The sequence below is a fragment of the Danio aesculapii genome, chromosome 14 (genome assembly GCF_903798145.1).
Source record: "Danio aesculapii chromosome 14, fDanAes4.1, whole genome shotgun sequence".
In the NCBI taxonomy this organism is placed as follows: Eukaryota; Metazoa; Chordata; class Actinopteri; order Cypriniformes; family Danionidae; genus Danio; species Danio aesculapii.
Window position 1 is genome coordinate 25,044,404 of NC_079448.1, and position 14,855 is coordinate 25,059,258.

A 14,855-nucleotide genomic window follows, 5' to 3' on the forward strand; every position below is an offset into this window, starting at 1 on the left:
TTATATAGTGAATGGAAGTGATTGGGTGCAGCTGTGCGTGGTTAATACTCAGGTGACGGTGATCGTTGCGTGATGCTGGTGGAAGAGCCTGGCCAATCCGTGACACCAACTTATCGAGCATATGTTTTATGCAGCAGATGCCCTTCCAGCTACAACCCATCACTGGGAAACACCCATACACACTCATTCACACACATACACTCTGGACAATTTTTTTAGCTTACCCAATTCACCTATACCACCTGTCTTTGGACTTGTGGGGAAACCAGAGCACCCGTTGGAAACCCTCGCGAACACAGGGAAAACATGCAAACTCCACACAGAAATGTCAACTGATCCAGCCGAGGCTCGAACCAGTGACCTTCTTGCTGTGAGGCGACAGCACTACCTACTGCACCACCATGTCGCCATTCACCAACCAACAAAATGTAAAATGTCAATGGGTGATTACCAACAATCTTAAAATGTCAATGGTTCAAATGAAAATAAAGCATACTCATATAGGGGTTAAACTATTTAAAGGTGTGTAAATGTTAAGTAATTTTTTATTTTTGTGTGAACTATCCCTTTAAAATGCAGTTTCATGAATCCATCCCCAGGTACGTTAAGCAGGGTTTAAAATGTTTTGATCTGATCCACTATTGACCACTTCCAGCGGCAGCAAAAATCACATTTGATAGTTTTTGTAGTTTGCAATGCCCTTTAAGCATTCAGCTTAATTTGGCAGCCATCAGAACCAAAATGAAAGTTGCTGCTCTTAATGTCATTTTCTATTCCTTTAATGTTCATTAAAATCTTTTAATTTCTAAATACCTCTTAATGTTAATTCATTTTCTTTTCGGCTTAGTCCCTTTATTAATCTGAGGTCGCCACAGCAGAATGCACCGCCAACTTATCCAGCATATGTTTTTTTACGCAGCGGTTGCTCTCCAGCTGCAACGCATCACTGGGAAACATCCACACACTCATACATTACAGTCAATTGTAACATACCCAATTCACCTGCACCACATATCTTTGGACTGTGGGGGAAACCGGAGCACCCGGAGAAAACCCAGACGAACATGGGGAGAACATGCAAACTCTACATAAAATGCCAACTAACCCAGCCGAGGCTCGAACCAGCAACCTTCTTGCTGTAAGGCAAACGTGCTACCCACTGCCTCATCGCGTCGCCCCACCCCATAATGTAAAAAAGCAAAATAAGCCCCTAAAATCCAATAGTTAATTTTGTCTAAAGTCTTTCAAAAAAGAAATGATTTATTAAAGTACTTAGATATTTAATCCAGAAATATATCCATCTTGCAGCCTCTTCTGAGAGCATCTCTTAGGCACCACCCATAAAATGGTGCTTTCTTTGGTGAAAAACAGATTTGTACATTTTTTTTTTTTTTGTGATTGTTGTGATCATTTTATTTATATATAAAATCATTCATGTTCTGTGAATCCTCTTATATTATGCAAAACAACATGAGGGAATGCAATTTCTGCCACCAAAATGATTCATCAATGTTTTTGCATTACGTAAAGCTTGATCGTTTGCAATAAAGATGATGAAATTACTTTAATTATCAATCTAATTAAAATTTAATACAGTATCTAATTACTAAAGAACAATTATGCTGGCAAATAGCAGGTGAAACATGCCAATCTGCTGCCTAATAAACTCCATTATCTTTAACATTGTTTCAAGGCTTAACTGTTTGCATTTAATTTTGACTTTGATTTTGATTTTGTATTTGATTCTTAATACAAGTATTTGATGAATAAACATTAGAGACATATGAAAGCACAATCAATGGCAAATATGATGCCAAAAAATGCCATTTGACTCATATCATTTGTCATGTAATAATATTGCATCAAACATTAACACTAAGCAATTAGAATGAATCTTTTTTTTAATTTTATTCAAAATACAAATGTGTGTTGAAATACAAAACGACTCTGAACTTATTCCCACCCAGCCTGAGCTCACGAGGAAACAAATTTTTTTTATGCTTTGCCAGTTTAGTAATTTGTACAAAATAATTCCTATAAAATATAGGACTTGTGCGTAGCACCAAACCCCACCCCTAAACCTAACCATCATTGGGGGATTAGCAAATCATACTAAACTATAAAAATGAGATTGCACAAATTCATACGAATAAGATACTAAATCAAAAAGTTCAGAATTGCCATGAGATAGCGTTGTCCCACCACATTCATTTTATTTCTCCAACATATGCAAATTAAACATTTTACCATTTTAAAATTGTGTCACCTTTAAAGCAGGGAATAAACTGAAGGAAAGTGAAGCATGTGTCATCATTAACATTACATAACAGCATTAGCATTTTTAAGAACAGCTTTTAAAAAAAGATTGATCTATGGATTTTAGGAATCAATACTAGATTACTTCAATTTGGAGCTCAATGAATCAAAAAATCTATATTTCTTGACCCAATTAACCTCAGAGGTCTGGAGCTTTACAAGTGACTTAATTCACACTTTATGCAATCAATCTTTAAAGAATCATAAGATGCTCTTTTCCATCGTCCACAGTTATCTGTGTTATTATACAGCTGTTAATTGCTCAGCCAAATGAGCTTCTCTTTAACCTTGGATGCTCTGATATTTTAATAACTCCTCTTGTTGATGTCAGATAGGAATATCTCTGTCTGTCTGCTTTCATCACTGTGTCATTTGTCCACGCACCCACAGTTGTTAATTTAGTTTGTAGCGAGAGTGATTTCCAAAACCAGAGCCTGTCGTCTGTTTGATCTAGCAGAGTTTCTCTCAAAGGAAAGAGCGTACTCGAGGTGAGCCTTACTTGTTAAAGCAGGACTCTTGGTGTGATCGTGCTTTGATCCATTTATTTTATATATTTACCTCAGTTTAAACAAGCTTGCTATTTCGGTAAGCTTCTCTTTGAGAAAGTGCCACTGCAGTGTGTGTGTGTGTGTGTGTGTGTGCGTGTGTGTGTGTGTGTGTGTGTGTGTGTGTGTGTGTGTGTGTGTGTGTGTGTGTGTGTGTGTGTGTGTGTGTGTGTGTAAATAAGATAGAGACACAGAGCAAGCACTGAGAGCTGCATGTCAGAGCAGAGCTAATTAACGTTCACAACCATTCCAAATATGGTCAATAAGGACCTTCTGATTCTAGGGGTATTTTCTGGTTTAATTAATAAATGAGAATATAAACCCATTTCTGGAGAGTTTATGAACCTACTTAAGCCACATACATACTATGTATATATCACAGAACAATTTAACTTGTTGAATCAATCCAGAATATGGCATCTGTAAAATTATCTTCGACATTTTTGGGGCTAGTGGTCAGTGTGCGGGTTTCGCGAGTTGACAACTTGTGGATCTTTCCCGATCCTATCCCCTCTCTCTCCAACTTTACTTCATGTCAGTATTTACACTTCTATCATAATAAAAGAAATGAAAAAAAAAAAAAAAAAAAAAAAAAAAATACATCTTATATAAAAAAATAACCTTGAAATTATTTGGCCTAAATTCAATGAAAAAAAAAAACATTAATTTATTATTATTATTATTATTTGTTGTTGTTGTTGTTGTTGTTTGTTTGCGGTTTCTGCTTGTATATAGCTGTATTGAGACAGTACCATTCATTCTGATCTCTGGTGACGTGAAAAGGCAAAAATGTCTTGTCACAAAAAAGGTAAATCCAACCCTGGTACCAGTACACAGTTACACCTCATAAAGCAGGTTATTGAAAGATATGTATCCAGTTTCGTAGAGTAATACTTGCACACGCTGACTTCTCTTCTTCTTTATCTTCACCCAGTTATTTTCTATTTTCCCTTTCAAGCTGGTCTATACTAAAGCCCTATACATTAACATAAATGGTTCTTTGTACTAACATTTAAAAAAATACTATAATTTGTTACAGCTAAAGATCTTAATTAAATTAAAGTATATTTTAATTTGGTTCAAACTTTAATTGTATTGTATTAAATTAATTAAACTGTATTTAATCTAAATCCAAATTATTTTTTTGTGGTCAAGAAAAAAAATAACATTTTTGTTTACTATCTTTTTTGTACACTAATTTTACTCTGGTATAATGTAGATTTTTATTATGGATTTCTTTTTTATTTAAATTTTTTTTATTAATTTTGGTTTGATCAACCTAAAAATCACTGTTACAGCTAAATGTACAAAATTATCAAATTCTCTTTTTGACCTGGTTTAAACTGAAACATTTTATTTAAGTTTATCAAAATATCTATTCTGCCCAAAACAAAAAAATGCATTCACTCAAAGTTAAAATGTTGTTTTTATAAACCATGAATTAATTTAACTTAAGCTCGGTACTATAGTAATATTGTATATTGGACTGAACTATAAATAATGTTATGCTATTGATAGTTATTTTATTTTTATTAATGAGGTAAAATTATCTGCTGGTGCTTTCGGTATGGCTATAAATGTTATGCAGGATGGTAATCAAACTCCATTTAGAAATACATAAAAACTGAATAGAATACTAGCAGAACCTTTTATTCATAGTTGCATGATAAGAAAACTGCTAGTTTAAGATTGAAATACTACCTGAGAAAAGGTAATGCTTAAAATATTTCCTAGGGGCTTTCTTTTTTCTTTCTTTCTTTCTTTCTTTCTTTCTTTCTTTCTTTCTTTCTTTCTTTCTTTCTTTATTTATTTATGGCAAATTGAATAAACCAGGTTAAAAACAATTTTTTTTTCATTCATCTAATATAAAAATGTACTCTTTTTGTCAGCGTAGAGATATGAGATATTGCACTCGGCTGACCATGTTCCATAACTTTCTGAACATATCTATTTTCTTAATCAATACTTCACATTGTTTTCTAGAGAAACACATATAAACTAAAACATATATATAAAAAATGCTTTTCCCACATCGCAGTTTGTACACCTAATGATACTGAATCATGTGAATTGGTTTGAAGATAAATCGTTTGCTGTTCATGAGTAGTCCAGCCACCCAGTGCAGTATTGTCTATGGACCTCGTATGACAAATGAGGGCAATTGTTTGTGCCCAAGTCATTGTGCTTACAAAATTGTCCTCTTTTCCCATTCTTTTGTTATCCATCTCTCTAGTTGTGTGATTTTACATAATAAATCTCAAAGGAAGCAATGTTGTATGTTAAAAGACATGTCACAAAACATGAAACAGCTGGAAGGCTGAATATCTGGTCATTGTAGAGCATACCACTGTTCTTATTCAAGAGTATTTATGCATTTTGGGAATCACTAGTGTAATCTGTTGTCAAAGAGCGAGTATTAAAGTATAATGAACGTTGAAATAATGTTTTCTCAGGTTTAAAAGCTCATGATCAAGAATAAAACAATGGGATTCATAACTCTTCTGTAGAAGTTACAGGAATACACAACACAGTAGAACAATAAATCATGAGGTGTGTGATCTGTTTAGGACTTGCCTTTTTTCTCATTGGCTTTGTGCTCTCTGCTCTATTTCAGAGCTGCAGTACATTCGATTCACTGTTTATGTTTTTAAAAACCTCACAGTGATTAATTACATAGAGGCAAAAGCTATTAGAATTAAATGTGCTTACATGAGCTGGCCAGGATCAGTGCTGAGTGTAAGAATGTTTTTGTGATCATTTACAAATCAAAACAGTTTTTTTTTAATCATTTTATAAGCGCATTTTAATAATCTGAAAAATTTGACACAATGTTGACCTTTCATCAAAACCATCATTTTGGTTAAAATCTTTATTTAGAGTATTTTGGAACAGTAATGGGATAGTTCACCCCCCCCCCCCCCCAAAAAAAAATGTCCTGACCATTTACAAACACTGTAAGTGGTTCTAAACTTTTATGAATATTTTACTTCTGTTGAACACAAATAATAATGAAGAATGTTGAAATGTTCTTAATCTGTAAGAAATGCTTCCACACTAGCTAGTTTTAAGAAGATGCTAAAAACTCTGCATTTTTAGATTCTTTATTATTCTAATGTGTTTATATTTTAGAATTGTTTTATGTTTACTTGTACTTTATTGCATGTTTGATTTCTCTGTTTTTGTAGCGCTTTCAGTTTTAGAAAAGTGCATTATAAATAAAATGTATTATTATTATCATAATTATTAAACCAGCAGCTTTTGGCATCCATAGTAGGAACAAAAATAATATGACTAAGTCAAAGGCTGCTGTTTTCCACTTCCAACAATCTTCAAAACATCTTATTTTGTTTTCAACAAAAGTAAGAAACTCAAACAGATATGGAACAAGTGAACGGAGGGTAAACAATGACAGAATTTTCATTTTTGGTGAAATCATGTACGGAGACTGTGAGTGTAATATTAGAGTAAATTGATGTTGATTTGCAGTTGATAACAATAAAATCATTTAAGAGAATTTGTTATTGTATCAATCATCTGAAAAATGATCGAAACAAACACAGCACACAGTTGGCTATGCTGTGGTATTGCTGTGAAAATTTACTTTAACCATTTATTCCCCACAGCTGCCTCTCTGGCCATCTCTCAGAAGTCATCTTTACATCAGGATTAATCCCATGATCCCCTGCACTTTGCTCGTGTTTAAAGGGAGGGGCAGGATCATGTTTTACTGGATCCAACACTTCATATTTGGCGATGTAAATTGACATTGAAACAAACAGGCAAAAGATTCGAACACAAAAATCATTAATTTGACTCTGAGTCGAGTCGTTCCTTTAAAAATTAATAGCTTTAAACACAGTGGACTTTCAGATTTAAACCTCAGATGGATGTTTTTATTCACTTAGAGCTGTGTTACACACTGCACTGAAGTTAATTTTCAAAAACCCATAATAGGGCCTCTTTAAAAAAATTTTGTCAGATTATTACAGCTAAAAATACACACCAAGAAGTGTAAAACCAGGATGTTAAAATAAACAAAAAACCCTGTGACCACACCCCAAAATTAGAAACCAGCTGAGTTTGGGGTCCCCTGACACTTTTCCATTGTGATCTGCAATGTTTGGAACATGTTTTGAGATAGAATCATACTGTGCATGCAACGTTTTGATTCATTTATAAGTGATTGATGTACATATTATATTGTGATTTTTGCTTAAAATCAACAGTGATAATGTATAGGGAATCAGAATATTTTACTCAGAATCCTTTACTCTCAAGTTCAAGTAAAAATTATGAAGGGAGATGATTGGTTCTGATGTCCTCCAGAGCACAGTTTCATAATTAGGTCATTGGTAATTAATCTGTGTGACTTCAATTAGTCACTAGAGTGGTAAACTGAGAAAAAACTTATGAAATAAAGCTCTGGGAAAAGTTAGCAACATGTGACCTGTAAAGCTCTCAGAGGGGGAGTAATGTAAAATGTTTGATGTGATCTTTATTCAACATGATGTATTGTGCTGATCTATAAAAAAAAAACTATTATCTTCTGCTGACTGTGTGTAGCAACTGCGTGCTAAAATAAGCAACTTATTTAAAAGGACACACAGACATGCTATATGTATATAAACCTAGTCAGCAGCTACAGCTATTGATAAACTTTCAACAGCTTATGCATTATAAGGTAAAACCCAGTGTGCTGGGTTCACAGAGTTGCTCCTGCAGACGCAACTCTGCTTTGTTGCATAAATAAAAACCTTTCTTGAGCAATTAATTTTGATTAAGAATTTTGCACCACAGTATCTCTATTTGCATCCATTGTGAGAATTTGTTTCCACGTGTGTTCTCAAGCTGTTGAAGATGTTTTCTCGGTTTGTTAGTGTTTTTCTATTTACTTTTGTTTTCTTAACTTGCAACAGATGATACTACTGATGGGATTCTGTATTGTGCATTTAGTGTACTCTTGGAATATGGAAGATGATTTGTGAATGGTAGTGAAGTGATGCAGCTGACACTGGTACATTAGGTCAGCACTGTGGATATAGTATTTCTGAACTCATGTTTAACTGTAGAACAGTCAGGAACCACATGCAAATATTGTGTGGCTCAATATGTTTTTGTTGAGCAAGTTAAAAAAGTCAGTGCTGTTGTGTTAAGCATTTTAACATTTCCGTGTCTTGACTGCATGACAGAAGAAATTGCTTGCTCTTAAAGAACATCATTACTTATCTAAAGGAAGAGATGCGGTACAGTTTGTAATGTGCCATTTGCAGTCAGTTTTTTTTTCAGAATCTTGAAACACCTTTGACCCACTTTTATTTTATTTATCTACTTATTTTATATTTGTATATTAGATCCGGTGTATATGAATTATCAATGTTGTTTTAACATTAAATCAGATTGCAGTTACTATTACAGCTATATTAATATTATTGTAAATTAGATTTTAAAAAAGTAATAAGTTGTCATTTTAATCTTAATTAAGGTTTAGTAATTTTGTTGTGTCACTCACCTTTGTTAATTTTTAAAGTTTAAAGTATATTAAAGTGTAAATTAGTGGAAAACTGCATGAATCATGAGCTACAGGCAATGGGTAATTACAGTAACTATATATATAAAAAACTGAGAATAAACTGCTATCTTGGCTTCTGTCTGAAATAAATTGAGATTTCATTATATAAACTAATATAAATATTTATTTAATTTAAAGTTAATTGACATTATTTTAATACTGCATTGTTTTGAGTAATTAAAATAACCCTGCTGCATGCAGAAAGTGCTGCTTGGTGTGTATTTGGCTCTTCATATACATTTATAGTAACCACAGGGGACAGGCATTTCAGCAAATAACTGCAAAACACAAGCATCATCTTTTCTTTAAATAGCGTCCGTGCTCATCACATAGCTTGATTATTGTAGCAGACATTCTTGCTAAAGAAACAAAAGTTTTAGAGGAATTTTTTTATTATACAATGTTCTTTGATGATAATAATTACAATCTAATACGCATTTATGGATAATTACACAAAATTACAGATACTCAGCTGACAATAGATTGCATTAGAATTCTAATTGCATCAATCAAACTCAAAAGTGATTTTTCAAACAGTAAGCCTCCACCAAGGACAAAAGTGTTTCATTAGGAAACAGCATTCAAAGCTAAACCTGATTTACTATTTGTCTTGTCTTGTTTTGTCTTCATCACATCATTATAATGTCTATTTAGGGTAGACTGTTAAAATATGCCTATACGTCCACACTAGATAGTGTCCAAAAACACTTTGTGAGTTGAATATATGTTGTGACACACTACCCAATGCCAAATAATCACGGCCCTGGAAACCAGCTCATCATCAACACCGCACAGCTGCCTGTTGTCAGCACCTGAACCCACTCAAAGCAGCTCTATTTAAATGGAGGAACAAGAAGAGAGTTGAGCTTTGACTCCATTGAGAAGACTAATGATTGTTTGTACTTTACACAGATACTGGTGGCTGATGATCCGCAAGCATACTGCACTCCCTGGAAGGAACACTTACCTCTCTGCACTGAACATCAGGAAAGCACTTCCTGGATCAGCCAACATGCCTGCCTTGCACAGTATTCACTGACCTTTAGGAATTCTCAATAAACATCTTCCGGGGATCATTGTTATCCTTACCATCTTTTGTCCGTATTTTCACTCTCCATTGACAACTGGTGGGGATGCGGGCAAGTTTTGAGTGACAATATGTCACCTATAGTGATTACTGTGTTTACATCTGTTACAGACAATGACCCATTCCCTCACCCTCCACACCACTCCAGCAGAAAGGATAGAGGAACTGATGCAACATCTTATGGCTATTATGCGCTCTCTCTGGGAGTCCCACCACCACCCAGGTCACTGAGAAAGTGGTGGTCAACCATCTGCTACAGAATCTTCCTTCTGGTTCAGGGGGCCAGTGAGCATGAGAAGTCCCAGCACAATTGCTGAACTGATTACACCGATGAAGCTGGTGGAGGCATCACTTGCCTGTGACACTGGAGAGACAACAAGCCCCCATCCCTGAAGGGTGAACTCATATTGGCAGCTGCTGGAGGGCACCTTACGGCCAGACCTGTAGTCCCCAGCCCCAAGGATGAACTGATGCCCACTCAACCACTCTCTCAAGGCAACTGGCCCTGCCTAAATGGCTGCATTGTTCACAATCTGTCGGCCAGTGGAGCTCCCACCCAAACCATCCAAGTGGAAGAGAAGATGGAGATACCAACCCTCCAGAAGTGGTTTGACCACAAGCAGATAGAAAAGCCATGATACCTGTCACGTGGATCCACAGGGATACCTGCCCAGTGCCAGCTCACCACGCCTTGACCTATTGAAGTGGGAGTGGTTCAAGACTTACCCATTCCTGTTCATCTGGGAAGAGACTGGCCAGGGTCCAACCGGCTCCTTGCCGCCACAATGCAGCCAGTTACTAGACTGAGACCCTTCCGTCGACACTGAGCCCGAGGACCTGCGGACCATTAACTAGGATTCATGGCTTCGGGAGCAACAGACGGAGTCTGAATGCAATAATCCAAATGTTTATATGGGTCTGTTCCAGCAGGTAATGGAGCAGGAGCTGTTCCTACTTTGTAGTCATATGGCCATCCTCTCAGAAATCCTGACTGACCAGTGGACCTCCTTTATGTCCCGGCTGATGACGGGTGAGGTGAGGTGAGTGGTGGCAGAGGATGGTCGTCACTGGGACCTCATGATCCTGTACAGTATGTGCTCTTCAGCATCTGAGAGGTACCTTAAGCACCAACAGGCTTTATCCCATTTGAACTCCTGTTTGGACATCAGCCTCACGACGTACTAGATGTCGCAGGAGAGGCCGGGGAACAGCAGCAGCAAACCACACTACCTTTGAGCACGTACGGGACATGCGGGAGAGGATAAAATGGATAACCCTGATCATCAAGGAGCATCTGGCATCCCAGCATGCACAGGTACTTCAACCGGCCCACCCAACATGTGAGTTCCAGCCTGATGATAAAGTCCTAATCTTAGTGCCATCTTACACCTTTAGGTTTCTTGCATCCTGGTAGGGACCCTGCACTATAGTTGAAAAACCTGAGATGGTCACTTACCGCAAAACGACTTCCGGCACCTTAATGAGATCTCCACCTTGGCAGGTCCCCCTCTCCTCAGAATCCAGAGAAATCCAGACTGCCTTCAGCACCCCAACGGACACTGGCAGTACTGTGTCCTTCCCTTTGGGTTGCACAGGGCCCCAGCCACCTTCAAGCGAATGATGGACATCCTGCTGAGGCCACACCAGGAGCATGCAGCAGCATACGAGGACGATATCACTCAGTGAGCTAGGAGGACTATCAGGACCAGTTATGGAGAGTGTTGTACACTGATTTTTGCTTCAGAAGGGGTTTCATCCAGCCACAGGCTGCTAAGGTCGAGGAGGTCCAGCGAGCTATCAAATCTCTGGTATGAGCCTTTCTGAGGTTAGCTGGCTATTACCAGTGCTTCATACCCAATTTCTCCTTTATAGCAAGCCCACTGACAGACCTGACCAAGAATGGGCAGCCAGAGAAACTGAATTGGAATCCCCAAGTGGACATAGCATTTCCGATCCTGAAGCTGGTGCTCTCGTCTTCTCTTGTTCTCCATGCAACGAACTTCAGATGCCCTTTGATCCTGCAGAACAATACTTTTGACTCCATTCGTATAAATCAGTTAGAAGCTGTCTCCGGCAGAATCTAGGTACGCAGCTGTAGAGAAAGAAGCTCTGGTCATTAAATGGGCAGTCTTGGAGCTCTGCTATTACCTGCTGGGAAGAAGGTTTACCCTTGTTACAGATCAAGCGTCACTGCAATGGGTTTCCCGAGCCAAAGACATGAATCCCAGGGTCACACTGTGGTTCAGGACCTCATGGTTCAGGACTTCCATTTTGAAGTGAAGCATCCAGCTGGAGCTTCTCATACCAACACAGAGAGTCTTTACAGGATGTTTTCAGGATGATCAAGTTTGTCTGTAAAATACCCACCAAAATACAATATATTTATTACAGTATTTATTAATCTGTTTAGGATTATTTAATGGTAATACAGTTGTTCATTGTTAGTTCATGCATCACAGTGCTTTAATTAATGTAAACAAGCAAGAATTTAGACTTTTTTAATGCATTAGTAAATGTTAAATATAAGATTAATAAATGCTGTTGTTCATTATTAGTTCATATGTAAAAACATAATAGTAACCTATGTATAAGTATGACTATTTATTCAATACATTTTTGGTTAATTTCAATCTTATTTTACAATAATTTGATTATCAAGTATTAGATTATTTGTATAATTTTTTAGTTTATCCTATTTGATATATATATATATATATACACACACATGCATATATATATATATATATACACACACACACACACACACACACACACACACACACACACACACACACATATATATATATATATATATATATATATATATATATATATATATATATATATATATATATATATATATATATATATATATATATATATATATAAATTATTTAAGGTTTGAAAACAATAAACATTTTATAGGTCTATACTGACCTGTTATGATAAAAAAAACAAGAAGTTTGTAAAATAAAACATAAAGGAACCTATACAATGGCAAATCCTGGGAATTGATTATAAATTTAAAGGGCTTTAATTATTTTCCAGAGCACTACATGCCTAACAATACCATTATTATTACCATGTCAAAAGGGAAAGCACAAAAATTTTATGAATTAGGAAGTACTACATAACTAGGTTTCTTTTCTTGTAAAACAAATGACATTTGAAAAATACAAAGATTACAAGTATAAAATGTAAATAAAAATGTTAAATTGATAAACATCAATACTATCAAATGTTTGAATAAATGAAAAATGAAAAATAAATGTAAAAATGAATAAATGACTTGTTAATCAACAGTAAAAGATCTTATACAACAGATGTTTTAGCACAGGCCTAATATACAGTAGCTAGAGTGCTAAACAAATGCATTAGACCACCTCTAGCCACGCTTCCATGGACCCCCAGCCATTTATTGTGGCCCTCTGAGAGTCCTCCAGCCCCCGTATGCAAAACCGTTCTTATATATAATCTTCATAAAAAATATACCTTACATGATGTAACCATATGGGAAACACCACAGTACCATACTAATTTTGAGTCCATTCATTGTTTGAATCATATAACCTATAGATGTCGCTGTGTTCTACCCCGCGTGAATATAAGCACGTTGCTCCTCCAGATTCCCACAATGCCTAGTGTTTACCTTTTCTTTGACAGCGCCGATGCTGCTTACTGGCTTGTCTAGTTACCGACTGGAACTCAGCGTGTCTCCAGCAGTTCTACATCCTCTGGACCATCACCAAACAGCGGGACAAATCTAACAAACACCTCCAGACGAGCGCCGTCCTGGACTTTGTTTATGTCCGCGGCGGCGGAGCTCGACACTTCCTCGGTCTTCATCTTAGGTGAGTGCGCGATTTAACTTATTGTACATGAGTATCACTCTCAAACACTGCAGTATGAACTTAGGACTGGAGCTTAGTTTAGCTTTGACGTGTTATTTTAACCGCCCCGAGATCATGTTTCCGGAGCACAAGCCGCACTGCGCTTTGAAACACTTTAACATGACTCGTGCTGTCATGTTTAAGTTAATGAGACAAATGCAAAGTGCTGACTCTATGCAGGATACACCAAAGTAATGCATGCAAGTAATTTAATGGCATTTTAACGATTTGATGAGTTTAAACTTCCCTTTACAAAAAAAAACGTTATTTAGGCTACTTTCAAATGCTAACTTATAGTATTAACTATGTATTAACTAATCGTTGCTGTTATTACAAACTACCGAAAAATGTCAAAAGGTGACTTATATTGAGGCCATTTTAACGAATTGCATGAATTGTAGTAATTCTGATATTTTGGTGTAAACTAGAGAGCATGAATGATAACAGCTTTGTTTACGTCTGTTACGTCACTAGCGAGCAGCCAGCATGCCTGCAATGACAGATTCGTGAAGCATATCGTTGAGTCGGATCTTTTTAATGAACTCACTGAACCGGTGAAAAGCCTTCTGAATCATCTTTTCTGAATCATCTTTTCTGGATCATCTTTTCTGAATCATCCTTTCTGAATCATCCTTTCAGCAAACGAGTCAAGTTTTTGAGCCGTTATGACTGTGAATAAGCTTACAAATTGTTTTTAAATAAAAGCTTTTATCATTCCTCAAGTTACCAGGCTTCACATCAGTTACCCCTCTTAAGTTTTTTTTTATATTAGTATTATATTATATTGGTATGATTATATTTTAAGCTGAAATATTATAACATGACTGTTAAAATGCAAAACTATGGCTACACAACATATAATTTCAGCATCAATATCGCAATGTTTGCATCTGCAATAGTCACATCGCAGGATCTGCCATGTCGAATCGAAACTATAGTTAACCAGCAGCCACAGTTAAAAACACTCATAAAATTGTAAAGCTACAGAAATGTTTGTCATTTGCAAGTGTTTTTACGGCTTGTGACTGAACATTTTAAGCCAGGTAAATCATTCATTATTTAGCAAAGTGACACCAAGAAATTATGCTGTTAGTAACTATAAAAAATATTTAATTATGCTATACTTGACATTTGATTATTCAATTTGTGTACCTGAATATTGCTAGACTCCCAAAAACAGTTTATTTGACTTGCATTTTTGCTTTACTGTATTTATCATTACTTGTGATTGATTTAATTTGTTTTATGCAGATGCACTCCGATACAAAATTACCACAGTCAGTCTAAAATTACGATTTTTTTCCCCCCCCAAATAGAGCTATTCCAGTCATCTGGTGAAAATGCACACAGTATCGCAGGAAGAAAAGTATTGCAATGTCAATTTTTTCCAATATCGTACAGCCCTACATAGAACAATAACTTCCTTGATTTTTCAGAGTTGTCTATGA

The 14,855-nt window shown here is 36.1% G+C and overlaps 1 protein-coding gene across 1 annotated transcript in view; it reads left to right on the forward strand.

Moving 5' to 3' along the window:
- Window positions 1-13,167: 13,167 nt before the first annotated feature.
- Window positions 13,168-14,855, forward strand: part of enox2 (ecto-NOX disulfide-thiol exchanger 2) — a 412,131-nt gene continuing 410,443 nt past the window's right edge. Inside the window, exon 1 of the mRNA XM_056472047.1 lies at window positions 13,168-13,368. The gene's annotated coding sequence lies outside the window, so the exon portion shown is untranslated. The remainder of the gene's footprint in view (window positions 13,369-14,855) is intronic.